Raw genomic sequence first — 26293 nt, 5'->3', positions numbered from 1 at the left:
CACATGGGAGCAGAACTGCAGCTAGGGTGGGAAACTGCAACCTGGCAAATGGAGGCAGGACCGGAGGCAGAAGACACGTGGGAGCAGAACTGAAGCTAGGGGAGAAACGGCAACCTGGCAAATGGAGGCAGGACCGGAAGTAGAGGACTCGTGGGAGCAGAACTGAAGCTAGGGGTAGAAACTGCAGCCTGGCAAAGGGAGGCAGGACCGGAGGGAGAGGACACATGGGTGCAGAGCTGCAGCTAGGGGGAGATACTGCAGCCTGGCAAAGGGAGGCAGGACTTTAGTGAGAGGACACGTGGGAGCAGAATTGAAGCTAGGGGGAGAAACTGCAACCTGGCAAAGGGAGGCACGACTGGAGGGAGAGGACACGTGGGAGCAGAACTGCAGGTAGGGGGAGAAACTGCAACCTGGCAAAGGGAGGCAGAACTGGAGGGAGAGGGCACGTGGGAGCAGAACTGAAGCTAGGGGGAGAAACTGCAACCTGGCACATGGAGGCAGGACCGGAATGAGAGGACACATGAGAGCAGAACTGCAGCTAGGGGAGAAACTGCAGCCTGGCAAACGGAGGCATGACCGGAGGCAGAGAACACGTAGGAGCAGAACTGAAGCTAGGGGGAGAAACTGCCACCTGGCAAATGGAGGCAGGACCGGAGGCAGAGGACACGTGGGAGCAGACTGAAGCTAGGGGGAGAAACTACAACCTGGCAAATGGAGGCAGGACCGGAGGCAGAGGACACGTGGGAGCAGAACTGAAGCTAGGGGGGGAAACTGCAGCCTGGCAAAGGGAGGCAGGACCGGAGCCAGAGGACACGTGGGAGCAGAACTGAAGCTAATGGGAGAAACTGCAACCTGGCAAATGGAGGCAGGACTGGAGGTAGAGGACACATCGGAGCAGACTGAAGCTAGGGGGAGAAACTGCAACCTGGCAAATGGAGGCAGGACTGGAGTGAGAGGACACGTGGGAGCAGAACTGCAGCTAAGAGAAGAAATTGCAACCTGGCAAAGGGAGGCAGGACCAGAGGGAGAGGACATGTGGGAGCAGAACTGCAGCTAGGGGGAGCAACTGCAACCTGGCAAAGGGAGGCAGGACCGGAGGCAGAGGACACGTGGGAGCAGAACTAAAGCTAGGGGGAGAAACTGCAACCTGGCAAATGGAGGCAGGACTTTAGTGAGAGGACACGTGGGAGCAGAACTGCAGCTAAGAGGAGAAACTGCAACCTGGCAAAGGGAGTCAGGACCAGAGGGAGAGGACGCGTGGGAGCAGGACTGCAGCTAAGAGGAGAAACTGCAACCTGGCAAATGGAGGCAGAATGGAGTTAGAGGCACGTGGGAGCAGAACTGTAGCTAGGAGGAGAAACTGCAGCCTGGCAAAGGGAGGCAGGACCGAAGGGAGAGGACACATGGGAGCAGAACTGCAGCTAGGGTGGGAAACTGCAACCTGGCAAATGGAGGCAGGACTGGAGGCAGAAGACACTTGGGAGCAGAACTGAAGCTAGGGGAGAAACTGCAAACTGGCAAATGGAGGCAGGACCGGAAGTAGAGGACTCGTGGGAGCAGAACTGATGCTACGGCTAGAAACTGCAGCCTGGCAAAGGGAGGCAGGACCAGAGGTAGAGGACACGTGGGAGCAGAATTGAAGCTAGGGGGAGAAACTGCAACCTGGCAAAGGGAGGCAGGACAGGAGGGAGAGGACACGTGCGAGCAGAACTGCAGGTAGGGGGAGAAACTGCAGCCTGGCAAAGGGAGGCATGACCGGAGGCAGAGAACAAGTAGGAGCAGAACTGAAGCTAGGGGGAGAAACTGCCACCTGGCAAATGGAGGCAGGACCGGAGGCAGAGGACACGTGGGAGCAGACTGAAGCTAGGGGGAGAAACTACAACCTGGCAAATGGAGACAGGACCGGAGGCAGAGGGCACGTGGGAGCAGAACTGAAGCTAGGGGGGAAACTGCAGCCTGGCAAAGGGAGGCAGGACCGGAGCCAGAGGACTTGTGGGAGCAGAACTGAAGCTAGGGGGAGAAACTGCAACCTGGCAAATGGAGGCAGGACCGGAGGTAGAAGACACGTCGGAGCAGACTGAAGCTAGGAGGAGAAACTGCAACCTGGCAAATGGAGGCAGGACTGGAGTGAGAGGACACGTGGGAGCAGAACTGCAGCTAAGAGAAGAAATTGCAACCTGGCAAAGGGAGGCAGGACCAGAGGGAGAGGACATGTGGGAGCAGAACTGCAGCTAAGGGGAGCAACTGCAAGCTGGCAAAGGGAGGCAGGACCGGAGGCAGAGGACACGTGGGAGCAGAACTAAAGCTAGGGGGAGAAACTGCAACCTGGCAAATGGAGGCAGGACCGGAGGGAGAGGACGTGTGGGAGCAGGACTGCAGCTAAGAGGAGAAACTGCAACCTGGCAAATGGAGGCAGGAATGGAGTGAGAGGCACGTGGGAGCAGAACTGTAGCTAGGAGGAGAAACTGCAGCCTGGCAAAGGGAGGCAGGACCGAAGGGAGAGGACACATGGGAGCAGAACTGCAGCTAGGGTGGGAAACTGCAACCTGGCAAATGAAATGGAGGCAGGACCGGAGGCAGAAGACACGTGGGAGCGGAACTGAAGCTAGGGGAGAAACTGCAACCTTGCAAATGGAGGCAGGACCGGAAGTAGAGGACTCGTGGGAGCAGAACTGAAGCTAGGGGTAGAAACTGCAGCCTGGCAAAGGGAGGCAGGACCGGAGGGAGAGGACACATGGGAGCAGAACTGCAGCTAGGGGGAGAAACTGCAGCCGGGCAAAGGGAGGCAGGACTTTAGTGAGAGGACACGTGGGAGCAGAATTGAAGCTAGGGGGAGAAACTGCAACCTGGCAAAGGGAGGCAGGACTGGAGGGAGAGGGCACGTGGGAGCAGAACTGAAGCTAGGGGGAGAAACTGCAACCTGGCACATGGAGGCAGGACCGGAATGAGAGGACACATGAGAGCAGAACTGCAGCTAGGGGAGAAACTGCAGCCTGGCAAAGGGAGGCATGACCGGAGGCAGAGAACACGTAGGAGCAGAACTTAAGCTAGGGGGCGAAACTGCCACCTGGCAAATGGAGGCAGGACCGGAGGCAGAGGACACGTGGGAGCAGACTGAAGCTAGGGGGAGAAACTACAACCTGGCAAATGGAGGCAGGACCGGAGGCAGAGGACACGTGGGAGCAGAACTGAAGCTAGGGGGGGGAAACTGCAGCCTGGCAAAGGGAGGCAGGACTGGAGCCAGAGGACACGTGGGAGCAGAACTGAAGCTAGGGGGAGAAACTGCAACCTGGCAAATGGAGGCAGGACCGGAGGTAGAGGACACGTCGGAGCAGACTGAAGCTAGGGGGAGAAACTGCAACCTGGCAAATGGAGGCAGGACTGGAGTGAGAGGACACGTGGGAGCAGAACTGCAGCTAAGAGAAGAAATTGCAACCTGGCAAAGGGAGACAGGACCAGAGGGAGAGGACATGTGGGAGCAGAACTGCAGCTAGGAGAGAAAATGCAACCTGGCAAAGGGAGGAAGCACCGGAGGCAGAGGACATGTAGGAGCAGAACTGAAGCTAGCGGGAGAAACTGCAACCTGGCAAATGGAGGCAGGACTGGAGTGAAAAGACACGTGGGAGCAGAACTGCAGCTAAGAGGAAAAACTGCAACCTGGCTAAGGGAGGAAGGACCGGAGGGAATGGACACGTGGGAGCAGGACTGCAGCAAAGAGGATAAACTGCAACCTGTCAAATGGAAGCAGGACTAGAGCGAGAGGCACGTGGTAGCGGAACTGTAGCTAGGAGGAGAAACCGCAGCCTGGCAAAGGGAGGCAGGACCGAAGGGAGAGGACATGTGGGAGCAGAACTAAAGCTAGGGGGAGAAACTGCAACCTGGCAAATGGAGGCAGGACTTTAGTGAGAGGACACGTGGGAGCAGAACTGCAGCTAAGAGGAGAAACTGCAACCTGGCAAAGGGAGGCAGGACCGGAGGGAGAGGATGCGTGGGAGCAGGACTGCAGCTAAGAGGAGAAACTGTACCTGGCAAATGGAGGCAGAATGGAGTGAGAGGCACGTGGGATCAGAACTGTAGCTAGGAGGAGAAACTGCAGCCTGGCAAAGGGAGGCAGGACCGAAGGGAGAGGACACATGGGAGCAGAACTGCTGCTATGGTGGGAAACTGCAACCTGGCAAATGGAGGCAGGACCGGAACAGAAGACACTTGGGAGCAGAACTGAAGCTAGGGGAGAAACTGCAACCTGGCAAATGGAGGCAGGACCGGAAGTAGAGGACTCGTGGGAGCAGAACTGATGCTAGGGGTAGAAACTGCAGCCTGGCAAAGGGAGGCAGGACCAGAGGGAGAGGACACATGGGAGCAGAACTGCAGCTAGAGGGAGCAACTTCAGCCTGGCAAAGGGAGGCAGGACCGGAGGTAGCGGACACGTGGGAGCAGAATTGAAGCTAGGGGGAGAAACTGCAACCTGGCAAAGGGAGGCAGGACCGGAGGGAGAGGACACGTGGGAACAGAACTGCAGGTAGGGGGAGAAACTGCAACCTGGCAAAGGGAGGCAGAACTGGAGGGAGAGGGCATGTGGGAGCAGAACTGAAGCTAGGGGGAGAAACTGCAACCTGGCACATGGAGGCAGGACCGGAAGTAGAGGACTCGTGGGAGCAGAACTGAAGCTAGGGGTAGAAACTGCAGCCTGGCAAAGGGAGACAGGACCGGAGGGAGAGGACACATGGGAGCAGAACTGAAGCTAGGGGTAGAAACTGCAGCCTGGCAAAGGGAGGCAGGACCGGAGGGAGAGGACACATGGGAGCAGAACTGCAGCTAGGGGGAGAAACTGCAGCCTGGCAAAGGGAGGCAGGACCAGAGGTAGAGGACACGTGGGAGCAGAATTGAAGCTAGGGGGAGAAACTGCAACCTGGCAAAGGGAGGCAGGACTGGAGGGAGAGGACACGTGGGAGCAGAACTGCAGGTAGGGGGAGAAACTGCAACCTGGCAAAGGGAGGCAGAACTGGAGGGAGAGGGCACGTGGGAGCAGAACTGAAGCTAGGGGGAGAAACTGCAACCTGGCACATGGAGGCAGGACCGGAATGAGAGGACACATGAGAGCAGAACTGCAGCTAGGGGAGAAACTGCAGCCTGGCAAAGGGAGGCATGACCGGAGGCAGAGAACACGTAGGAGCAGAACTGAAGCTAGGGGGAGAAACTGCCACCTGGCAAATGGAGGAAGGACCGGAGGCAGAGGACACGTGGGAGCAGACTGAAGCTAGAGGGAGAAACTACAACCTGGCAAATGGAGGCAGGACCGGAGGCAGAGGACACGTGGGAGCAGAACTGAAGCTAGGGGGAGAAACTGCAGCCTGGCAAAGGGAGGCAGGACCGGAGCCAGAGGACACGTGGGAGCAGAACTGAAGCTAGGGGGAGAAACTGCAACCTGGCAAATGGAGGCAGGACTGGAGGTAGAGGACACGTCGGAGCAGACTGAAGCTAGGGAGAGAAACTGCAACCTGGCAAATGGAGGCAGGACTGGAGTGAGAGGACACGTGGGAGCAGAACTGCAGCTAAGAGAAGAAATTGCAACCTGGCAAAGGGAGACAGGACCAGAGGAAGAGGACATGTGGGAGCAGAATTGCAGCTAGGAGGGAAACTGCAACCTGGCAAAGGGAGGAAGGACCGGAGGCAGAGGACATGTAGGAGCAGAACTGAAGCTAGCGAGAGAAACTGCAACCTGGCAAATGGAGGCAGGACTGGAGAGAGAGGACACGTGGGAGCAGAACTGCAGCTAAGAGGAAAGACTGCAACCTGGCTAAGGGAGGCAGGACCGGAGGGAATGGACACGTGGGAGCAGGACTGCAGCTAAAAGGATAAACTGCAACCTGTCATATGGAGGCAGGACTAGAGTGAGAGGCACGTGGTAGCAGAACTGAAGCTAGGGGGAGAAACTGCAACTTGGCAAAGGGAGGCAGGACCGGAGGGAGAGGACACGTGGGAGAAGAATTGTAGCTAGGTGGAAAAACTGCAGCCTGGCAAAGGGAGGCAGGACCGGAGTAAGAGGACAGGTGGGAGCAGGACTGGAGCTAGGGGGAGAAACTGCAAACAGGCAAATGGAGGCAGGACCGGAGTGAGAGGACACATGGGAGCAGAACTGCAGCCAGGGGAGAAACTGCAGCCTGGCAAAGGGAGTCACGACCGGAGGCAGAGGACAAGTGGGAGGAGAGCTGAAGCTAGGGGGAGAAACTGCAACGTGGCAAATGGAGGCAGGACAGGAGTCAGAGGACACGTGGGAGCAGAACTGAAGCTAGGGGGAGAAACTGCAACCTGGCAATGGGAGGCAGGACCAGAGGCAGAGGACACATGGGAGCAGAACTGCAGCTAGGGGGAGAAACTGCAGCCTGGCAAAGGGAGGCAGGACCGGAGGCAGAGGACACGTGGGAGCAGACTGAAGGTAGGGGGAGAAACTGCAACCTGGCAAAACGAGGCAGGACCGGAGTGAGAGGACACGTGGGAGCAGAACTGCAGCCAGGGGAGAAACTGCAGCCTGGCAAAGGGAGTCACGACCGGAGGCAGAGGACAAGTGGGAGGAGAACTGAAGCTAGGGGGAGAAACTGCAACCTGGCAAATGGAGGCAGGACCGGAGGCAGAGGACACGTGGGAGCAGAACTGAAGCTAGGGGGAGAAACTGCAACCTGGCAATGGGAGGCAGGACCAGAGGCAGAGGACACATGGGAGCAGAACTGCAGCTAGGGGGAGAAACTGCAGCCTGGCAAAGGGACACAGGACCAGAGGGTGAGGACATGTGGGAGCAGAACTGCAGCAAGGGGGAAAAACTGTAACCTGGCAAAGGTAGGCAGGACCGGAGGCAGAGGACACATGGGAGCAGAACTGAAGCTAGGGGTCGAAACTGCAACCTGGCAAATGGAGGCAGGACTGGAGTGAGAGGACACGTTGGAGCAGAACTGCAGCTAAGAGGAGAAAATACAACCTGGCAAAGGGAGGCAGGACCGGAGGGAGAGGACACGAGGGAGCAGACTGAAGCTAGGGGGAGACACTGCAACCTGGCAAATGGAGGCAGGACTGGAGTGAGAGGACACGTGGGAGCAGAACTGCAGTTAAGAGAAGAAATTGCAACCTGGCAAAGGGAGGCAGGACCCGAGGGAGAGGACATGTGGGAGCAGAACTGCAGCTAGGGGGAGCAACTGCAACCTGGCAAATGGAGGCAGGACTTTAGTGAGAGGACACGTGGGAGCAGAACTGCAGCTAAGAGGAGAAACTGCAACCTGGCAAAGGAAGGCAGGTCTGGAGGGAGAGGACGCGTGGGAGCAGGACTGCAGCTAAGAGGAGAACCTGCAACCTGGCAAATGGAGGCAGGAATGGAGTGAGAGGCACGTGGGAGCAGAACTGCAGCTAGGGGGAGAAACTGCAGCCTGGCAAAGGGAGGCAGGACCGGAGGCAGAGGACACGTGGGAGCAGACTGAAGGTAGGGGGAGAAACTGCAACCTGGCAAAACGAGGCAGGACCGGAGTGAGAGGACACGTGGGAGCAGAACTGCAGCCAGGGGAGAAACTGCAGCCTGGCAAAGGGAGTCACGACCGGAGGCAGAGGACAAGTGGGAGGAGAACTGAAGCTAGGGGGAGAAACTGCAACCTGGCAAATGGAGGCAGGACCGGAGGCAGAGGACACGTGGGAGCAGAACTGAAGCTAGGGGGAGAAACTGCAACCTGGCAATGGGAGGCAGGACCAGAGGCAGAGGACACATGGGAGCAGAACTGCAGCTAGGGGGAGAAACTGCAGCCTGGCAAAGGGACACAGGACCAGAGGGTGAGGACATGTGGGAGCAGAACTGCAGCAAGGGGGAAAAACTGTAACCTGGCAAAGGTAGGCAGGACCGGAGGCAGAGGACACATGGGAGCAGAACTGAAGCTAGGGGTCGAAACTGCAACCTGGCAAATGGAGGCAGGACTGGAGTGAGAGGACACGTTGGAGCAGAACTGCAGCTAAGAGGAGAAACTAAAACCTGGCAAAGGGAGGCAGGACCGGAGGGAGAGGACACGAGGGAGCAGACTGAAGCTAGGGGGAGACACTGCAACCTGGCAAATGGAGGCAGGACTGGAGTGAGAGGACACATGGGAGCAGAACTGCAGTTAAGAGAAGAAATTGCAACCTGGCAAAGGGAGGCAGGACCCGAGGGAGAGGACATGTGGGAGCAGAACTGCAGCTAGGGGGAGCAACTGCAACCTGGCAAATGGAGGCAGGACTTTAGTGAGAGGACACGTGGGAGCAGAACTGCAGCTAAGAGGAGAAACTGCAACCTGGCAAAGGAAGGCAGGTCTGGAGGGAGAGGACGCGTGGGAGCAGGACTGCAGCTAAGAGGAGAACCTGCAACCTGGCAAATGGAGGCAGGAATGGAGTGAGAGGCACGTGGGAGCAGGACTGGAGCTAGGGGGAGAAACTGCAAACAGGCAAAGGGAGGCAGGACCGAAGGGAGAGGACACATGGGAGCAGAACTGCAGCTAGGGTGGGAAACTGCAACCTGGCAAATGGAGGCAGGACCGGAGGTAGAAGACACGTGGGAGCAGAACTGAAGCTAGGGGAGAAACGGCAACCTGGCAAATGGAGGCAGGACCAGAAGTAGAGGACTCGTGGGAGCAGAACTGAAGCTAGGGGTAGAAACTGCAGCCTGGCAAAGGGAGGCAGGACCGGAGGGAGAGGACACATGGGAGCAGAGCTGCAGCTAGGGGGAGAAACTGCAGCCTGGCAAAGGGAAGCAGGACTTTAGTGAGAGGACACGTGGGAGCAGAATTGAAGCTATGGGGAGAAACTGCAACCTGGCAAAGGGAGGCACGACTGGAGGGAGAGGACACGTGGGAGCAGAACTGCAGGTAGGGGGAGAAACTGCAACCTGGCAAAGGGAGGCAGAACTGGAGGGAGAGGGCACGTGGGAGCAGAACTGAAGCTAGGGGGAGAAACTGCAACCTGGCACATGGAGGCAGGACCGGAATGAGAGGACACATGAGAGCAGAAATGCAGCTAGGGGAGAAACTGCAGCCTGGCAAACGGAGGCATGACCGGAGGCAGAGAACACGTAGGAGCAGAACTGAAGCTAGGGGGAGAAACTGCCACCTGGCAAATGGAGGCAGGACCGGAGGCAGAGGACACGTGGGAGCAGACTGAAGCTAGGGGGAGAAACTACAACCTGGCAAATGGAGGCAGGACCGGAGGCAGAGGACACGTGGGAGCAGAACTGAAGCTAGGGGGGGAAACTGCAGCCTGGCAAAGGGAGGCAGGACCGGAGCCAGAGGACACGTGGGAGCAGAACTGAAGCTAGGGGGAGAAACTGCAACCTGGCAAATGGAGGCAGGACTGGAGGTAGAGGACACGTCGGAGCAGACTGAAGCTAGGGGGAGAAACTACAACCTGGCAAATGGAGGCAGGACCGGAGGCAGAGGGCACGTGGGAGCAGAACTGAAGCTAGGGGGGAAACTGCAGCCTGGCAAAGGGAGGCAGGACCGGAGCCAGAGGACACGTGGGAGCAGAACTGAAGCTAGGGGGAGAAACTGCAACCTGGCAAATGGAGGCAGGACCGGAGCCAGAGGACACGTGGGAGCAGAACTGAAGCTAGGGGGAGAAACTGCAACCTGGCAAATGGAGGCAGGACCGGAGGTAGAGGACACGTCGGAGCAGACTGTAGCTAGAAGGAGAAACTGCAACCTGGCAAATGGAGGCAGGACTGGAGTGAGAGGACACGTGGGAGCAGAACTGCAGCTAAGAGAAGAAATTGCAACCTGGCAAAGGGAGGTAGGACCAGAGGGAGAGGACATGTGGGAGCAGAACTGCAGCTAGGGGGAGCAACTGCAAGCTGGCAAAGGGAGGCAGGACCGGAGGCAGAGGACACGTGGGAGCAGAACTAAAGCTAGGGGGAGAAACTGCAACCTGGCAAATGGAGGCAGGACCGGAGGGAGAGGACGCGTGGGAGCAGGACTGCAGCTAAGAGGAGAAACTGCAACCTGGCAAATGGAGGCAGGAATGGAGTGAGAGGCACGTGGGAGCAGAACTGTAGCTAGGAGGAGAAACTGCAGCCTGGCAAAGGGAGGCAGGACTGAAGGGAGAGGACACATGGGAGCAGACCTGCAGCTAGGGTGGGAAAATGCAACCTGGCAAATGAAATGGAGGCAGGACCGGAGGCCGAAGACACGTGGGAGCAGAACTGAAGCTAGGGGAGAAACTGCAACCTGGCAAATGGAGGCAGGACCGGAAGTAGAGGACTCGTGGGAGCAGAACTGAAGCTAGGGGTAGAAACTGCAGCCTGGCAAAGGGAGGCAGGACCGGAGGGAGAGGACACATGGGAGCAGAACTGCAGCTAGGGGGAGAAACTGCAGCCTGGCAAAGGGAGGCAGGACTTTAGTGAGAGGACACGTGGGAGCAGAATTGAAGCTAGGGGGAGAAACTGCAACCTGGCAAAGGGAGGCAGGACTGGAGGGAGAGGGCACGTGGGAGCAGAACTGAAGCTAGGGGGAGAAACTGCAACCTGGCACATGGAGGCAGGACCGGAGGCAGAGGGCACGTGGGAGCAGAACTGAAGCTAGGGGGGAAACTGCAGCCTGGCAAAGGGAGGCAGGACCGGAGCCAGAGGACACGTGGGAGCAGAACTGAAGCTAGGGGGAGAAACTGCAACCTGGCAAATGGAGGCAGGACCGGAGGTAGAGGACACGTCGGAGCAGACTGAAGCTAGGAGGAGAAACTGCAACCTGGCAAATGGAGGCAGGACTGGAGTGAGAGGACACGTGGGAGCAGAACTGCAGCTAAGAGAAGAAATTGCAACCTGGCAAAGGGAGGTAGGACCAGAGGGAGAGGACTTGTGGGAGCAGAACTGCAGCTAGGGGGAGCAACTGCAAGCTGGCAAAGGGAGGCAGGACCGGAGGCAGAGGACACGTGGGAGCAGAACTAAAGCTAGGGGGAGAAACTGCAACCTGGCAAATGGAGGCAGGACCGGAGGGAGAGGACGCGTGGGAGCAGGACTGCAGCTAAGAGGAGAAACTGCAACCTGGCAAATGGAGGCAGGAATGGAGTGAGAGGCACGTGGGAGCAGAACTGTAGCTAGGAGGAGAAACTGCAGCCTGGCAAAGGGAGGCAGGACCGAAGGGAGAGGACACATGGGAGCAGAACTGCAGCTAAGGTGGGAAACTGCAACCTGGCAAATGAAATGGAGGCAGGACCGGAGGCAGAAGACACGTGGGAGCAGAACTGAAGCTAGGGGAGAAACTGCAACCTGGCAAATGGAGGCAGGACCGGAAGTAGAGGACTCGTGGGAGCAGAACTGAAGCTAGGGGTAGAAACTGCAGCCTGGCAAAGGGAGGCAGGACCGGAGGCAGAGGACACATGGGAGCAGAACTGCAGCTAGGGGGAGAAACTGCAGCCTGGCAAAGGGAGGCAGGACTTTAGTGAGAGGACACGTGGGAGCAGAATTGAAGCTAGGGGGAGAAACTGCAACCTGGCAAAGGGAGGCAGGACTGGAGGGAGAGGGCACGTGGGAGCAGAACTGAAGCTAGGGGGAGAAACTGCAACCTGGCACATGGAGGCAGGACCGGAATGAGAGGACACATGAGAGCAGAACTGCAGCTAGGGGAGAAACTGCAGCCTGGCAAAGGGAGGCATGACCGGAGGCAGAGAACACGTAGGAGCAGAACTGAAGCTAGGGGGAGAAACTGCCACCTGGCAAATGGAGGCAGGACCGGAGGCAGAGGACACGTGGGAGCAGACTGAAGCTAGGGGGAGAAACTACAACCTGGCAAATGGAGGCAGGACCGGAGGCAGAGGACACGTGGGAGCAGAACTGAAGCTAGGGGGGGAAACTGCAGCCTGGCAAAGGGAGGCAGGACCGGAGCCAGAGGACACGTGGGAGCAGAACTGAAGCTAGGGGGAGAAACTGCAACCTGGCAAATGGAGGCAGGACCGGAGGTAGAGGACACGTCGGAGCAGACTGAAGCTAGGGGGAGAAACTGCAACCTGGCAAATGGAGGCAGGACTGGAGTGAGAGGACACGGGGGAGCAGAACTGCAGCTAAGAGAAGAAATTGCAACCTGGCAAAGGGAGACAGGACCAGAGGGAGAGGACATGTGGGAGCAGAACTGCAGCTAGGAGAGAAAATGCAACCTGGCAAAGGGAGGAAGGACCGGAGGCAGAGGACATGTAGGAGCAGAACTGAAGCTAGCGGGAGAAACTGCAACCTGGCAAATGGAGGCAGGACTGGAGTGAGAGGACACGTGGGAGCAGAACTGCAGCTAAGAGGAAAAACTGCAACCTGGCTAAGGGAGGGAGGACCGGAGGGAATGGACACGTGGGAGCAGGACTGCAGTAAAGAAGATAAACTGCAACCTGTCAAATGGAGGCAGGACTAGAGTGAGAGGCACGTGGTAGCAGAACTGTAGCTAGGAGGAGAAACCGCAGCCTGGCAAAGGGAGGCAGGACCGAAGGGAGAGGACATGTGGGAGCAGAACAGCAGCTAGGGGGGGAAACTGCAGCCTGGCAAAGGGAGGCAGGACCGGAGGCAGAGGACACGTGGGAGCAGAACTAAAGCTAGGGGGAGAAACTGCAACCTGGCAAATGGAGGCAGGACTTTAGTGAGAGGACACTTGGGAGCAGAACTGCAGCTAAGAGGAGAAACTGCAACCTGGCAAAGGGAGGCAGGACCGGAGGGAGAGGACGCGTGGGAGCAGGACTGCAGCTAAGAGGAGAAACTGTACCTGGCAAATGGAGGCAGAATGGAGTGAGAGGCACGTGGGAGCAGAACTGTAGCTAGGAGGAGAAACTTTAGCCTGGCAAAGGGAGGCAGGACTGAAGGGAGAGGACACATGGGAGCAGAACTGCTGCTAGGGTGGGAAACTGCAACCTGGCAAATGGAGGCAGGACCGGAACAGAAGACACTTGGGCGCAGAACTGAAGCTAGGGGAGAAACTGCAACCTGGCAAATGGAGACAGGACCGGAAGTAGAGGACTCGTGGGAGCAGAACTGATGCTAGGGGTAGAAACTGCAGCCTGGCAAAGGGAGGCAGGACCAGAGGGAGAGGACACATGGGAGCAGAACTGCAGCTAGAGGGAGCAACTGCAGCCTGGCAAAGGGAGGCAGGACCGGAGGTAGCGGACACGTGGGAGCAGAATTGAAGCTAGGGGGAGAAACTGCAACCTGGCAAAGGGAGGCAGGACCGGAGGGAGAGGACACGTGGGAGCAGAACTGCAGGTAGGGGAGAAACTGCAAGCTGGCAAAGGGAGGCAGAACTGGAGGGAGAGGGCATGTGGGAGCAGAACTGAAGCTAGGGGGAGAAACTGCAACCTGGCACATGGAGGCAGGACCGGAACAGAAGACACTTGGGCGCAGAACTGATGCTAGGGGAGAAACTGCAAGCTGGCAAAGGGAGGCAGAACTGGAGGGAGAGGGCATGTGGGAGCAGAACTGAAGCTAGGGGGAGAAACTGCAACCTGGCACATGGAGGCAGGACCGGAAGTAGAGGACTCGTGGGAGCAGAACTGATGCTAGGGGTAGAAACTGCATCCTGGCAAAGGGAGGCAGGACCAGAGGGAGAGGACACATGGGAGCAGAACTGCAGCTAGTGGGAGAAACTGCAGCCTGGCAAAGGGAGGCAGGACCGGAGGGAGAGGACACGTGGGAGCAGAACTGCAGGTAGGGGGAGAAACTGCCACCTGGCAAATGGAGGCAGGACCGGAGGCAGAGGACACGTGGGAGCAGACTGAAGCTAGGGGGAGAAACTACAACCTGGCAAATGGAGGCAGGACCGGAGGCAGAGGACACGTGGGAGCAGAACTGAAGCTAGGGGGAAACTGCAGCCTGGCAAAGGGAGGCAGGACCGGAGCCAGAGGACAAGTGGGAGCAGAACTGAAGCTAGGGGGAGAAACTGCAACCTGGCAAATGGAGGCAAGACCGGAGGTAGAGGACACGTCGGAGCAGACTGAAGCTAGGAGGAGAAACTGCAACCTGGCAAATGGAGGCAGGACTGGAGTGAGAGGACACGTGGGAGCAGAACTGCAGCTAAGAGAAGAAATTGCAACCTGGCAAAGGGAGGCAGGACCAGAGGGAGAGGACATGTGGGAGCAGAACTGCAGCTAGGGGGAGCAACTGCAACCTGGCAAAGGGAGGCAGGACCGGAGGCAGAGGACACGTGGGAGCAGAACTAAAGCTAGGGGGAGAAACTGCAACCTGGCAAATGGAGGCAGGACTTTAGTGAGAGGACACGTGGGAGCAGAACTGCAGCTAAGAGGAGAAACTGTAACCTGGCAAAGGGAGGCAGGACCGGAGGGAGAGGGCGCGTGGGAGCAGGACTGCAGCAAAGAGGAGAAACTGCAACCTGGCAAATGGAGGCAGGAATGGAGTGAGAGGCACGTTGGAGCAGAACTGTAGCTAGGAGGAGAAACTGCAGCCTGGCAAAGGGAGGCAGGACCGAAGGGAGAGGACACATGGGAGCAGAACTGCAGCTACGGTGGGAAACTGCAACCTGGCAAATGGAGGCAGGACCGGAGGCAGAAGACACGTGGGAGTAGAACTGAAGCTAGGGGAGAAACTGCAACCTGGCAAATGGAGGCAGGACCGGAAGTAGAGGACTCATGGGAGCAGAACTGAAGCTAGTGGTAGAAACTGCAGCCTGGCAAAGGGAGGCAGGACCGGAGGGAGAGGACACATGGGAGCAGAACTGCAGCTAGGGGGAGAAACTGCAGCCTGGCAAAGGGAGTCAGGACCGGAGGTAGAGGACACGTGGGAGCAGAATTGAAGCTAGGGGGAGAAACTGCAACCTGGCAAACGGTGGCAGGACCGGAGGGAGAGGACACGTGGGAGCAGAACTGCAGGTAGGGGGAGAAACTGCAACCTGGCAAAGGGAGGCAGAACTGGAGGGAGGGCACGTGGGAGCAGAACTGAAGCTAGGGGGAGAAACTGCAACCTGGCACATGGAGGCAGGACCGGAATGAGAGGACACATGAGAGCAGAACTGCAGCTAGGGGAGAAACTGCAGCCTGGCAAACGGAGGCATGCCCGGAGGCAGAGAACACTTAGGAGCAGAACTGAAGCTAGGGGGAGAAACTGCCACCTGGCAAATGGAGGCAGGACCGGAAGCAGAGGACACGTGGGAGCAGACTGAAGCTAGGGGGAGAAACTACAACCTGGCAAATGGAGGCAGGACCGGAGGCAGAGGACACGTGGGAGCAGAACTGAAGCTAGGGGGGGGGAAACTGCAGCCTGGCAAAGGGAGGCAGGACCGGAGCCAGAGGACACGTGGGAGCAGAACTGAAGCTAGGGGGAGAAACTGCAACCTGGCAAATGGAGGCAGGACCGGAGGTAGAGGACACGTCGGAGCAGACTGAAGCTAGGGAGAGAAACTGCAACCTGGCAAAGGGAGGCAGGACTGGAGTGAGAGGACACGTGGGAGCAGAGCTGCAGCTAAGAGAAGAAATTGCAACCTGGCAAAGGGAGACAGGACCAGAGGGCGAGGACATGTGGGAGCAGAACTGCAGCTAGGAGAGAAACTGCAACCTGGCAAAGGGAGGAAGGACCGGAGGCAGAGGACATGTAGGAGCAGAACTGAAGATAGCGGGAGAAACTGCAACCTGGCAAATGGAGGCAGGACTGGAGTGAGAGGACACTTGGGAGCAGAACTGCAGCTAAGAGGAAAAACTGCAACCTGGCTAAGGGAGGCAGGACTGTAGGGAATGGACACGTGGGAGCAGGACTGAAGCTAAGAGGATAAACTGCAACCTGTCAAATGGAGGCAGGACTAGAGTGAGAGGCACGTGGTAGCAGAACTGTAGCTAGGAGGAGAAACCACAGCCTGGCAAAGGGAGGCAGGACCGAAGGGAGAGGACATGTGGGAGCAGAACTGCAGCTAGAGGGAGAAACTGCAGCCTGGCAAAGGGAGGTAGGACCGGGGGAGAGGACACGTGGGAGCAGAACTACAGCTAGGGGGAGAAACTGCTTTTATTCTAGCTTCAGTTCTGCTCCCACGTGTCCTCTGCCTCCGGTCCTGCCTCCATTTGCCAGGTTGTAGTTTCTCCCCCTAGCTTCAGTCTGCTCCCACGTGTCCTCTGCCTCCGGTCCTGCCTCCATTTGCCAGGTGGCAGTTTCTCCCCCTAGCTTCAGTTCTGCTCCTACGTGTTCTCTGCCTCCAGTCATGCCTCCCTTTGCCAGGCTGCAGTTTCTCCCCTAGCTGCAGTTCTGCTCTCATGTGTCCTCTCATTCCGGTCCTGTCTCCATGTGCCAGGTTGCAGTTTCTCCCCCTAGCTTCAGTTCTGCTCCCACGTGCCCTCTCCCTCCAGTTCTGCCTCCCTTTGCCAGGTTGCAGTTTCTCCCCCTACCTGCAGTTCTGCTCCCACGTGTCCTCTCCCTCCGGTCCTGCCTCCCTTTGCCAGGTTGCAGTTTCTCCCCCTAGCTTCAATTTTGCTCCCACGTGTCCTCTACCTCCGGTCCTGCCTCCCTTTGCCAGGCTGCAGTTTCTCCCTCTAGCTGCAGTTGTACTCTCATGTGTCCTCTCCCTCTGGTCCTGCCTCCCTTTGCCAGGCTGCAGTTTCTACCCCTAGCATCAGTTCTGCTCCCACAAGTCCTCTACTTCCGGTCCTGCCTCCATTTGCCAGGTTGCAGTTTCTCCCCTAGCTTCAGTTCTGCTCCCAAGTGTCTTCTGCCTCCGGTCCTGCCTCCATTTGCCAGGTTGCAGTTTCCCACCCTAGCTGCAGTTCTGCTCCCATGTGTCCTCTCCCTTCGGTCCTGCCTCCCTTTGCCAGGCTGCAGTTTCTACTCCTAGCTACAGTTCTGCTCCCACGTGCCTCTCACTCCATTCTGCCTCTATTTGCCAGGTTGCAGTTTCTCCTCTTAGCTGCAGTCCTGCTCCCACGCGTCCTCTCCCTCCGGTCCTGCCTCACTTTGCCAGGTTGCAGTTTCTCCTCTTAGCTGCAGTTCTGCTCCCAAGTGTCCTCTCACTAAAGTCCTGCCTCCATTTGCCAGGTTGCAGTTTCTCCCCCTAGCTTTAGTTCTGCTCCCACGTGTCCTCTGCCTCCGGTCCTGCCTACCTTTGCCAGGCAGCAGTTTCTCCCCTTAGCTGCAGTTCTGCTCCCACATGTCCTCTCCCTTCGGTCCTGCCTCCCTTTGCCAGGCTGCGGTTTCTACTCCTAGCTACAGTTCTGCTACCACGTGCCTCTAACTCTAGTCCTGCCTCCATTTTACAGGTTGCAGTTTATCCTCTTAGCGGCAGTCCTGCTCCCACGTGTCCATTCCCTCCGGTCCTGCCTCCCTTAGCCAGGTTGCAGGACTTTAGTGAGAGGACACGTGGGAGCAGAACTGCAGCTAAGAGGAGAAACTGCAACCTGGCAAAGGGAGGCAGGACCCGAGGGAGGGGACGCGTGGGAGCAGGACTGCAGCTAAGAGGAGAAACTGCAACCTGGCAAATGGAGGCAGGAATGGAGTGAGAGGCACGTGGGAGCAGAACTGTAGCTAGGAGGAGAAACTGCAGCCTGGCAAAGGGAGGCAGGACCGAAGGGAGAGGACACAAGGGAGCAGAACTGCAGCTAGGGTGGGAAACTGCAACCTGGCAAATGGAGGCAGGACCGGAGGCAGAAGACACGTGGGAGCAGAACTGAGGCTAGGGGAGAAACTGCAACCTGGCAAATGGAGGCAGGTCCGGAAGTAGAGGACTCGTGGGAGCAGAACTGAAGCTAGGGGTAGAAACTGCAGCCTGGCAAAGGGAGGCAGGACCGGAGGGAGAGGACACATGGGAGCAGAACTGCAGCTAGGGGGAGAAACTGCAGCCTGGCAAAGGGAGGCAGGACCAGAGGTAGAGGACACGTGGGAGCAGAATTGAAGCTAGGGGGAGAAACTGCAACCTGGCAAAGGGAGGCAGGACCGGAGGGAGAGGACACGTGGGAGCAGAACTGCAGGTAGGGGGAGAAACTGCAACCTGGCAAAGGGAGGCAGAACTGGAGGGAGAGGGCACGTGGGAGCAGAACTGAAGCTAGGGGGAGAAACTGCAACCTGGCACATGGAGGCAGGACCGGAATGAGAGGACACATGAGAGCAGAACTGAAGCTAGGGGAGAAACTGCAGCCTGGCAAAGGGAGGCATGACCGGAGGCAGAGAACACGTAGGAGCAGAACTGAAGCTAGGGGGAGAAACTGCCACCTGGCAAATGGAGGAAGGACCGGAGGCAGAGGACACGTGGGAGCAGACTGAAGCTAGGGGGAGAAACTACAACCTGGCAAATGGAGGCAGGACCGGAGGCAGAGGACACGTGGGAGCAGAACTGAAGCTAGGGGGAGAAACTGCAGCCTGGCAAAGGAAGGCAGGACCGGAGCCAGAGGACACGTGGGAGCAGAACTGAAGCTAGGGGGAGAAACTGCAACCTGGCAAATGGAGGCAGGACTGGAGGTAGAGGACACGTCGGAGCAGACTGAAGCTAGGGAGAGAAACTGCAACCTGGCAAATGGAGGCAGGACTGGAGTGAGAGGACACGTGGGAGCAGAACTGCAGCTAAGAGAAGAAATTGCAACCTGGCAAAGGGAGACAGGACCAGAGGAAGAGGACATGTGGGAGCAGAACTGCAGCTAGGAGGGAAACTGCAACCGGGCAAAGGGAGGAAGGACCGGAGGCAGAGGACATGTAGGAGCAGAACTGAAGCTAGCGAGAGAAACTGCAACCTGGCAAATGGAGGCAGGACTGGAGAGAGAGGACACGTGGGAGCAGAACTGCAGCTAAGAGGAAAAACTGCAACCTGGCTAAGGGAGGCAGGACCGGAGGGAATGGACACGTGGGAGCAGGACTGCAGCTAAGAGGATAAACTGCAACCTGTCATATGGAGGCAGGACTAGAGTGAGAGGCACGTGGTAGCAGAACTGAAGCTAGGGGGAGAAACTGCAACTTGGCAAAGGGAGGCAGGACCGGAGGGAGAGGACACGTGGGAGAAGAACTGTAGCTAGGGGGAAAAACTGCAGCCTGGCAAAGGGAGGCAGGACCGGAGTAAGAGGACAGGTGGGAGCAGGACTGGAGCTAGGGGGAGAAACTGCAAACAGGCAAATGGAGGCAGGACCGGAGTGAGAGGACACGTGGGAGCAGAACTGCAGCCAGGGGAGAAACTGCAGCCTGGCAAAGGGAGTCACGACCGGAGGCAGAGGACAAGTGGGAGGAGAGCTGAAGCTAGGGGGAGAAACTGCAACGTGGCAAATGGAGGCAGGACAGGAGTCAGAGGACACGTGGGAGCAGAACTGAAGCTAGGGGGAGAAACTGCAACCTGGCAATGGGAGGCAGGACCAGAGGCAGAGGACACATGGGAGCAGAACTGCAGCTAGGGGGAGAAACTGCAGCCTGGCAAAGGGAGGCAGGACCGGAGGCAGAGGACACGTGGGAGCAGACTGAAGGTAGGGGGAGAAACTGCAACCTGGCAAAACGAGGCAGGACCGGAGTGAGAGGACACGTGGGAGCAGAACTGCAGCCAGGGGAGAAACTGCAGCCTGGCAAAGGGAGTCACGACCGGAGGCAGAGGACAAGTGGGAGGAGAACTGAAGCTAGGGGGAGAAACTGCAACCTGGCAAATGGAGGCAGGACCGGAGGCAGAGGACACGTGGGAGCAGAACTGAAGCTAGGGGGAGAAACTGCAACCTGGCAATGGGAGGCAGGACCAGAGGCAGAGGACACATGGGAGCAGAACTGCAGCTAGGGGGAGAAACTGCAGCCTGGCAAAGGGACACAGGACCAGAGGGTGAGGACATGTGGGAGCAGAACTGCAGCAAGGGGGAAAAACTGCAACCTGGCAAAGGTAGGCAGGACCGGAGGCAGAGGACACATGGGAGCAGAACTGAAGCTAGGGGTCGAAACTGCAACCTGGCAAATGGAGGCAGGACTGGAGTGAGAGGACACGTTGGAGCAGAACTGCAGCTAAGAGGAGAAACTACAACCTGGCAAAGGGAGGCAGGACCGGAGGGAGAGGACACGAGGGAGCAGACTGAAGCTAGGGGGAGACACTGCAACCTGGCAAATGGAGGCAGGACTGGAGTGAGAGGACACGTGGGAGCAGAACTGCAGTTAAGAGAAGAAATTGCAACCTGGCAAAGGGAGGCAGGACCAGAGGGAGAGGACATGTGGGAGCAGAACTGCAGCTAGGGGGAGCAACTGCAACCTGGCAAAGGGAGGCAGGACCGGAGGCAGAGGACACGTGGGAGCAGAACTAAAGCTAGGGGGAGAAACTGCAACCTGGCAAATGGAGGCAGGACTTTAGTGAGAGGACACGTGGGAGCAGAACTGCAGCTAAGAGGAGAAACTGCAACCTGGCAAAGGAAGGCAGGACCGGAGGGAGAGGCACGTGGGAGCAGAACTGTAGCTAGGAGGAGAAACTGCAGCCTGGCAAAGGGAGGCAGGACCGAAGGGAGAGGACACATGGGAGCAGAACTGCAGCTAGGGTGGGAAACTGCAACCTGGCAAATGAAATGGAGGCAGGACCGGAGGCAGAAGACACGTGGGAGCAGAACTGAAGCTAGGGGAGAAACTGCAACCTGGCAAATGGAGGCAGGACCGGAAGTAGAGGACTCGTGGAAGCAGAACTGAAGCTAGGGGTAGAAACTGCAGTCTGGCAAAGGGAGGCAGGACCGGAGGGAGAGGACACATGGGAGCAGAACTGCAGCTAGGGGGAGAAACTGCAGCCTGGCAAAGGGAGGCAGGACTTTAGTGAGAGGACACGTGGGAGCAGAATTGAAGCTAGGGGGAGAAATTGCAACCTGGCAAAGGGAGGCAGGACTGGAGGGAGAGGGCACGTGGGAGCAGAACTGAAGCTAGGGGGAGAAACTGCAACCTGGCACATGGAGGCAGGACCGGAATGAGAGGACACATGAGAGCAGAACTGCAGCTAGGGGAGAAACTGCAGCCTGGCAAAGAGAGGCATGACCGGAGGCAGAGAACACGTAGGAGCAGAACTGAAGCTAGGGGGAGAAACTGCCACCTGGCAAATGGAGGCAGGACCGGAGGCAGAGGACACGTGGGAGCAGACTGAAGCTAGGGGGAGAAACTACAACCTGGCAAATGGAGGCAGGACCGTAGGCAGAGGACACGTGGGAGCAGAACTGAAGCTAGGGGGGGAAACTGCAGCCTGGCAAAGGGAGGCAGGACCGGAGCCAGAGGACACTTGGGAGCAGAACTGAAGCTAGGGGGAGAAACTGCAACCTGGCAAATGGAGGCAGGACCGGAGGTAGAGGACACGTCGGAGCAGACTGAAGCTAGGGGGAGAAACTGCAACCTGGCAAATGGAGGCAGGACTGGAGTGAGAGGACACGTGGGAGCAGAACTGCAGCTAAGAGAAGAAATTGCAACCTGGCAAAGGGAGACAGGACCAGAGGGAGAGGACATGTGGGAGCAGAACTGCAGCTAGGAGAGAAAATGCAACCTGGCAAAGGGAGGAAGGACCGGAGGCAGAGGACATGTAGGAGCAGAACTGAAGCTAGCGGGAGAAACTGCAACCTGGCAAATGGAGGCAGGACTGGAGTGAGAGGACACGTGGGAGCAGAACTGCAGCTAAGAGGAAAAACGGCAACCTGGCTAAGGGAGGAAGGACCGGAGGGAATGGACACGTGGGAGCAGGACTGCAGTAAAGAGGATAAACTGCAACCTGTCAAATGGAGGCAGGACTAGAGTGAGAGGCACGTGGTAGCGGAACTGTAGCTAGGAGGAGAAACCGCAGCCTGACAAAGGGAGGCAGGACCGAAGGGAGAGGACATGTGGGAGCAGAACAGCAGCTAGGGGGGGAAACTGCAGCCTGGCAAAGGGAGGCAGGACCGGAGGCAGAGGACACGTGGGAGCAGGACTGCAGCTAAGAGGAGAAACTGCAACCTGGCAAAGGGAGGCAGGACCGGAGGGAGAGGACGCGTGGGAGCAGGACTGCAGCTAAGAGGAGAAACTGTACCTGGCAAATGGAGGCAGAATGGAGTGAGAGGCACGTGGGAGCAGAACTGTAGCTAGGAGGAGAAACTGCAGCCTGGCAAAGGGAGGCAGGACCGAACGGAGAGGACACATGGGAGCAGAACTGCTGCTAGGGTGGGAAACTGCAACCTGGCAAATGGAGGCAGGACCGGAACAGAAGACACTTGGGCGCAGAACTGAAGCTAGGGGAGAAACTGCAACCTGGCAAATGGAGACAGTACCGGAAGTAGAGGACTCGTGGGAGCAGAACTGATGCTAGGGGTAGAAACTGCAGCCTGGCAAAGGGAGGCAGGACCAGAGGGAGAGGACACATGGGAGCAGAACTGCAGCTAGAGGGAGCAACTGCAGCCTGGCAAAGGGAGGCAGGACCGGAGGTAGCGGACACGTGGGAGCAGAATTGAAGCTAGGGGGAGAAACTGCAACCTGGCAAAGGGAGGCAGGACCGGAGGGAGAGGACACGTGGGAGCAGAACTGCAGGTAGGGGGAGAAACTGCAACCTGGCAAAGGGAGGCAGAACTGGAGGGAGAGGGCATGTGGGAGCAGAACTGAAGCTAGGGGGAGAAACTGCAACCTGGCACATGGAGGCAGGACCGGAAGTACAGGACTCGTGGGAGCAGAACTGATGCTAGGGGTAGAAACTGCAGCCTGGCAAAGGGAGGCAGGACCAGAGGGAGAGGACACATGGGAGCAGAACTGCAGCTAGAGGGAGAAACTGTAGCCTGGCAAAGGGAGGCAGGACCGGAGGGAGAGGACACGTGGGAGCAGAACTGCAGGTAGGGGGAGAAACTGCCACCTGGCAAATGGAGGCAGGACCGGAGGCAGAGGACACGTGGGAGCAGACTGTAGCTAGCGGGAGAAACTACAACCTGGCAAATGGAGGCAGGACCGGAGGCAGAGGACACGTGGGAGCAGAACTGAAGCTAGGGGGAAACTGCAGCCTGGCAAAGGGAGGCAGGACTGGAGTGAGAGGACACGTGGGAGCAGAACTGCAGCTAAGAGAAGAAATTGCAACCTGGCAAAGGGAGGCAGGACCAGAGGGAGAGGACATGTGGGAGCAGAACTGCAGCTAGGGGGAGCAACTGCAACCTGGCAAAGGGAGGCAGGACCGGAGGCAGAGGACACGTGGGAGCAGAACTAAAGCTAGGGGGAGAAACTGCAACCTGGCAAATGGAGGCAGGACTTTAGTGAGAGGACACGTGGGAGCAGAACTGCAGCTAAGAGGAGAAACTGTAACCTGGCAAAGGGAGGCAGGACCGGAGGGAGAGGACGCGTGGGAGCAGGACTGCAGCAAAGAGGAGAAACTGCAACCTGGCAAATGGAGGCAGGAATGGAGTGAGAGGCACGTTGGAGCAGAACTGTAGCTAGGAGGAGAAACTGCAGCCTGGCAAAGGGAGGCAGGACCGAAGGGAGAGGACACATGGGAGCAGAACTGCAGCTACGGTGGGAAACTGCAACCTGGCAAATGGAGGCAGGACCGGAGGCAGAAGACACGTGGGAGTAGAACTGAAGCTAGGGGAGAAACTGCAACCTGGCAAATGGAGGCAGGGCCGGAAGTAGAGGACTCATGGGAGCAGAACTGAAGCTAGTGGTAGAAACTGCAGCCTGGCAAAGGGAGGCAGGACCGGAGGGAGAGGACACATGGGAGCAGAACTGCAGCTAGGGGGAGAAACTGCAGCCTGGCAAAGGGAGTCAGGACCGGAGGTAGAGGACACGTCGGAGCAGAATTGAAGCTAGGGGGAGAAACTGCAACCTGGCAAAGGGTGGCAGGACCGGAGGGAGAGGACACGTGGGAGCAGAACTGCAGGTAGGGGGAGAAACTGCAACCTGGCAAAGGGAGGCAGAACTGGAGGGAGAGGGCACGTGGGAGCAGAACTGAAGCTAGGGGGAGAAACTGCAACCTGGCACATGGAGGCAGGACCGGAATGAGAGGACACATGAGAGCAGAACTGCAGCTAGGGGAGAAACTGCAGCCTGGCAAACGGAGGCATGACCGGAGGCAGAGAACACGTAGGAGCAGAACTGAAGCTAGGGGGAGAAACTGCCACCTGGCAAATGGAGGCAGGACCGGAGGCAGAGGACACGTGGGAGCAGACTGAAGCTAGGGGGAGAAACTACAACCTGGCAAATGGAGGCAGGACCGGAGGCAGAGGACACGTGGGAGCAGAACTGAAGCTAGGGGGGGGGAAACTGCAGCCTGGCAAAGGGAGGCAGGACCGGAGCCAGAGGACACGTGGGAGCAGAACTGAAGCTAGGGGGAGAAACTGCAACCTGGCAAATGGATGCAGGACCGGAGGTAGAGGACACGTCGGAGCAGACTGAAGCTAGGGAGAGAAACTGCAACCTGGCAAAGGGAGGCAGGACTGGAGTGAGAGGACACGTGGGAGCAGAGCTGCAGCTAAGAGAAGAAATTGCAACCTGGCAAAGGGAGACAGGACCAGAGGGCGAGGACATGTGGGAGCAGAACTGCAGCTAGGAGAGAAACTGCAACCTGGCAAAGGGAGGAAGGACCGGAGGCAGAGGACATGTAGGAGCAGAACTGAAGATAGCAGGAGAAACTGCAACCTGGCAAATGGAGGGAGGACTGGAGTGAGAGGACACTTGGGAGCAGAACTGCAGCTAAGAGGAAAAACTGCAACCTGGCTAAGGGAGGCAGGACTGGAGGGAATGGACACGTGGGAGCAGGACTGAAGCTAAGAGGATAAACTGCAACCTGTCAAATGGAGGCAGGACTAGAGTGAGAGGCACGTGGTAGCAGAACTGTAGCTAGGAGGAGAAACCACAGCCTGGCAAAGGGAGGCAGGACCGAAGGGAGAGGACATGTGGGAGCAGAACTGCAGCTAGAGGGAGAAACTGCAGCCTGGCAAAGGGAGGCAGGACCGGGGGAGAGGACACGTGGGAGCAGAACTACAGCTAGGGGGAGAAACTGCTTTTGTTCTAGCTTCAGTTCTGCTCCCACGTGTCCTCTGCCTCCGGTCCTGCCTCCATTTGCCAGGTTGTAGTTTCTCCCCCTAGCTTCAGTCTGCTCCCACGTGTCCTCTGCCTCCGGTCCTGCCTCCATTTGCCAGGTGGCAGTTTCTCCCCCTAGCTTCAGTTCTGCTCCTACGTGTTCTCTGCCTCCAGTCATGCCTCCCTTTGCCAGGCTGCAGTTTCTCCCCTAGCTACAGTTCTGCTCTCATGTGTCCTCTCATTCCGGTCCTGTCTCCATGTGCAAGGTTGCAGTTTCTCCCCCTAGCTTCAGTTCTGCTCCCACGTGCCCTCTCCCTCCAGTTCTGCCTCCCTTTGCCAGGTTGCAGTTTCTCCCCCTACCTGCAGTTCTGCTCCCACGTGTCCTCTCCCTCCGGTCCTGCCTCCCTTTGCCAGGTTGCAGTTTCTCCCCCTAGCTTCAATTTTGCTCCCACGTGTCTTCTACCTCCGGTCCTGCCTCCCTTTGCCAGGCTGCAGTTTCTCCCTCTAGCTGCAGTTCTGCTCTCATGTGTCCTCTCCCTCTGGTCCTGCCTCCCTTTGCCAGGCTGCAGTTTCTACCCCTAGCATCAGTTCTGCTCCCACAAGTCCTCTACTTCCGGTCCTGCCTCCATTTGCCAGGTTGCAGTTTCTCCCCTAGCTTCAGTTCTGCTCCCAAGTGTCTTCTGCCTCCGGTCCTGCCTCCATTTGCCAGGTTGCAGTTTCCCACCCTAGCTGCAGTTCTGCTCCCATGTGTCCTCTCCCTTCGGTCCTGCCTCCATTTGCCAGGCTGCAGTTTCTCCTCCTAGCTACAGTTCTGCTCCCACGTGCCTCTCACTCCATTCTGCCTCTATTTGCCAGGTTGCAGTTTCTCCTCTTAGCTTCAGTCCTGCTCCCACGCGTCCTCTCCCTCCGGTCCTGCCTCACTTTGCCAGGTTGCAGTTTCTCCTCTTAGCTGCAGTTCTGCTCCCAAGTGTCCTCTCACTAAAGTCCTGCCTCCATTTGCCAGGTTGCAGTTTATCCCCCTAGCTTTAGTTCTGCTCCCACGTGTCCGCTGCCTCTGGTCCTGCCTACCTTTGCCAGGCAGCAGTTTCTCCCCTTAGCTGCAGTTCTGCTCCCACATGTCCTCTCCCTTCGGTCCTGCCTCCCTTTGCCAGGCTGCGGTTTCTACTCCTAGCCACAGTTCTGCTACCACGTGCCTCTAACTCTAGTCCTGCCTCCATTTTACAGGTTGCAGTTTATCCTCTTAGCTGCAGTCCTGCTCCCACGTGTCCATTCCCTCCGGTCCTGCCTCCCTTAGCCAGGTTGCAGGACTTTAGTGAGAGGACACGTGGGAGCAGAACTGCAGCTAAGAGGAGAAACTGCAACCTGGCAAAGGGAGGCAGGACCGGAGGGAGGGGACGCGTGGGAGCAGGA

Source organism: Ambystoma mexicanum, chromosome 11 (assembly GCF_040938575.1).
Source record: "Ambystoma mexicanum isolate Mex_15411 chromosome 11, UKY_AmexF1_1, whole genome shotgun sequence".
Taxonomy (NCBI): Eukaryota; Metazoa; Chordata; class Amphibia; order Caudata; family Ambystomatidae; genus Ambystoma; species Ambystoma mexicanum.
Note: the sequence above shows the minus strand (reverse complement) of the source record.